We start from the raw sequence: 4,417 nt of genomic DNA, 5'->3' as shown, positions 1-4,417 counted from the left end.
GCTCTGACCTTTTGGCTTTCTTCTCTGAATCGGCTCTGTGTTTCTTATTTGATAAGATGGTTGGTTACATCTACAGGGGAGGTGCTCTGAGATGTTTTGTATGCTGTAAATATGTGTTGCTCTGATTGATTGATAAATAAAATGCTGATTGGCCAGTAGCCAGGTAGGAAGTATAGGTGGGACAAGTATATGAGGAGAATTATGGGAAAAGGAAGGCGGCTGAGTCAAGAGATTCTGGGCTGCAGTCCAGATAACAGCATGTAATGGCACACAGGTAAAGCCACAGAATACATGGCAGCATATAGATTAACAGAAATGAGCTGAGTTTAAGTGTAAGAGCTAGTCAGTGGTAGGATTGATCTAATGACCAAGCACTTTTAATTAATATAAGCCTCTGTGTGTTTACTTGGGTCTGAGCAGCTGCAGATCAGGTGTGACACAGAAAAACTTTCAGCTACAGTGATCATAGGGTAAAATTGGTATATTTTTTTATCAAAACACTTAGCTTGGTGTTGCTTGAGGTCCAATATCCCAATATCTGTGTGACTATCCAGCAAAAATTTAAGACTAGAAAATTAGAAGGCAATTATTGTTATTCAAAGCTAATCTAAATAAGATAGAGAAGTCGTGTGTGTGTGTGTGTGTGTGTGTGTGTGTGTGTGTGTGTGTGTGTGTGTGTGTTGGGGTGGTTTACAGGACACAGAATTACACTATGACACTGGGTAGGAAATCTTAGCTGTAGTCTGGAACTTTATCATTCATGTTTTCTGAGTAGAATTTTACATTCATTTTGACTATCTGCAGCTTATTGATCAAGGTCCATAGAAAAGCTTCTCCTCAGCAACAGATTTTCAGAGGTTGGGAGGAAAAATGGAAATTGTGACATATGAATACAATGGAGAAGAAAGAAATGAAGAACAGTTACATTTAACAACAATAACTGCAATATTTTACTGGGTTAAAAAAACATTGAGAACCAAATAGAGTATAAATGAAATCTGAGGAGAATCAAAACTGACCTGTGGTTATAGAAAGCATATCTGTAGTCTATAGTAGTACATAGGAACTTTTGCTAACTATGGAACTCTAATGTGTCTTGACAGTTATAGTGAGTAGATAGTATATGCCAAGCACAGTGAATTGCTCATCCAAAAATGAGTGAAATGTATGTTATGTAAATTCTATCTCAGTTAAGTTTCTTGAAAAAAGAGAAATAACAGAAGACGTGTCATAATGAAAAACTAAAAATAGTCTTCATAGGCAACCACAAATTTAGAATTTCAGATTAGAGTACCATTCATTCATTTCTTACTACATGAAAGACATCATGATAGTCATAATAATGACAATCATTTAATATTCATTGAACATTTACACTAAATATTTTACATCAATTTCTTCTTTCAAAAATATTCATTAAGGTAGGTGTGAGATTATGTTGTAGGAAGAGGGAATACAGTAGGATCCTATTTCTATAAAGCTTAAAGCATAATGGTAAGGGACAGGTTGTCAATGAAAAGGAAAGTAGCAAAATTTTTAATTTGAACTCCTAGCTAGGACATTTGTATATATACATGTAAAACTGGAACCACTCAAATATATGATCGATATTCTGTGCTGGCTGCTTTTAAAACTATTCTTCTTATTATTAGTAGTAGTAGTATTTGTTTCTATTATTATTAATATTGTTCTATTTATTGGGGTATGTGTGCTAGTGTATGTACATGGATGTGCACACATACAGAGGCCAGAGTCCATCAGGTGTCTTTTTCTATTGCTCTCTATAATAATGTTATTTCAATATAGAGTCTGTTATTGAACTTGAAGCTCACCATCTTGGCTAGATTGCCTGGTCAGAGACCTTCTAGGATTCACTAGACTCTGTTCACAACACTGGCCTTATGAGCATGTGAAGCCACATCAGGCTTTATAGATAGAAGTTAGGGATTCACTTATCTTGCACACACAAAAAAAAGATCTTACTGAGCTACAATCCTAGGCCCAGTTCTAGCTACTCTTTTGGTACACACTGCATAATAATTGGCTTCAAACAGTCCTACATATGTCTGCATATCTATATAAACCTTTGGCTGTCATCTGAATAACACATACTCTGAAACTTTTAAGGAAAATATACTTTGTAAATATAGCCACTATGCTTTCCTCTCTCAGTAACTTATATTCTCTCACACGTCAAGGAAATTATTTTCACTAAATAGAGTCCAAATATGCAGGCATTCTGCAAGAGAAAAGTATCCTGGATTTTATAACATTTGGGAACTTTAAAATTGATATACATCTATTGATTTTTTATGGAATGGGTAGCATGTCAAGCTCTGAGCTACAGACCTGAACATAACCAAATACTTGCTCCTGACAGAGCTATCAAGTGATGAACACTTAAATGTAAACATCACAGCTATGTCCACCCTGATGTTACCATACTGTTTTTTAACTATTGAAGGAGAGAAACTCTCATACCTCTTTTTTCTTCATGTTCCAATTATTTGTTGTAGACAAGACTACTCCTGTGACATATTTGTTCCATTTAGTAAGAGTGTGTATATGCTGCATGCATCTTCTGAGATCATATAGGTCAAAGCAGTTCAATATGTGGTTTGTGGAATGAGACAGGGTCTGATTGTTAACTGTCCACACTGTACTAGGTGTAGTGTAAGACTAAGTATTTATGGATTTTTAAAGTATTTTGACTTTAATGATACCCACCAGTGTGATTCTGTGCTTTGAAATGTATCAATCTATGATATTATGGGATACAATTCTTGCACTATGGATAGTTTGAGCAGTATGATCAGCGAGGAGAGAAAATTTCTGAGTGGCAAATTACTTCCTCAAGGACTCCTTATTCTTGACTCAGACCTCTTGCCTAATGTATTCAAAAATTGTTCTCTGAACTCATCAGATACAGAATGTTGTAGTAGCTATTCATGGCTACTATTCATAAAATATCACCTATATGTCAAACACTGAATGAGACTGTGTATAACACCTCTACATTATATGTGATATTATTTTGCAGATGGGGAAATTGAAACTCAGAAGAGTAAGCAAATCATCCTCCCACAATATCAGATAGCTGTAAGTGCTAGAAACAGGATTAAAATATAGTTTTGTGTAGATTTAAGCTCTTGTCTGTGAAACTACACACACATCATCTCACTGACACCTCAAACCATTCTATCATAGATAGTGTTATTTATTATGCAATTAGAGAAACTAAAGCCCAAAGAAACTAAATGACTTACCTGTAGTCATATATTTATTAAATAATAGAGCCAGATATAATTTGTCCTTTTACTTTACTCTGTATATTTTCCCACTATTCTACACTGCTTTAAAATGCTCCAGTGAGAAACGAGCAAGATAATAGAATATTGTACTCTTGGTATTGAGGCATATCAGTTTCATGGGAAAGGTCACAAAGCTGGGAGAGCTCAGAAGTCTAATCTGGGACTTATGCCAAGCTCTGAGTCTTGTCTTGTTGGCACATACTTAGATTTGCCATATATCAGTGTGTTACCAGTGTGTGCTATAACTCATGTTGTCTGTTTAATTCCTTTTCTGTAGCCAAGTTTCCATGGGTTCTCGAAGGGTTTTCTGCACTCTCTCATTCTAGGTGGATGCCAACAATCTTTCCTTTTCTTAAAATTACCTTTTTTCTTCTTTTTTATAATCTAACTGTTATCTAACTATAATTGAAATACTAGTTTCAGTTATACATCTTTGTATAACCTCCAGGCATCATCTCTAGCCATTATGCAACTTCACAGCACACTAAAAATTCTCTATAGCATTCCACATAATTGTGAAGAACTGATTGTATAATTTTACTGTCTCTTAGGAATTAAGCTTTGGGAAAGCAGAGCCTTTGTCCTGCTTCACTTTCATCTCCAGTTTCTAATCCAAAGCCAGGCATGTAAGATATTCCATTAATACTTTTATTTTTAATAAAACAATAAATGCATAGATGCTGAATTTTGTATTCTTATCCAACCAGTCTTATATTCAGTTAGACCAGTTCCCTAAACTTTCCTAGAAAGAGTGCTTAAAATATAGGTTATCATGTTGGCCTGGTGCTGGCCAGAAATTTCTATTTTTTTAAACCAGTACACTAGGTAATTTTTTAGCTAGGAAAGTTTTGGAAACACTCATTTTAAGCAGCTGTGTCTTCTAGGGGTATAATATTTGAAAGTGAGTTCTGTAATAATAATGTAGCTAATCTCAGTCTTAAACTATTATAGTATTATCTATTGAAAAATTTTATATTGGAGAAGATGCTATGAGCAATGTTGAACACACAGTTCCAATAAAAAAGATCCCTGCTCAGTTGTCTGTCATAGATCAGCACTGATGAAAGAATGAAATCTTTATCTGTACACAGGCATAATAGATTTTC

Source organism: Peromyscus californicus, unplaced genomic scaffold (assembly GCF_007827085.1).
Source record: "Peromyscus californicus insignis strain IS unplaced genomic scaffold, ASM782708v3 Scaffold_10__1_contigs__length_136768540, whole genome shotgun sequence".
NCBI classification, from domain to species: domain Eukaryota; kingdom Metazoa; phylum Chordata; class Mammalia; order Rodentia; family Cricetidae; genus Peromyscus; species Peromyscus californicus.
This window is presented reverse-complemented; position numbering follows the sequence as displayed.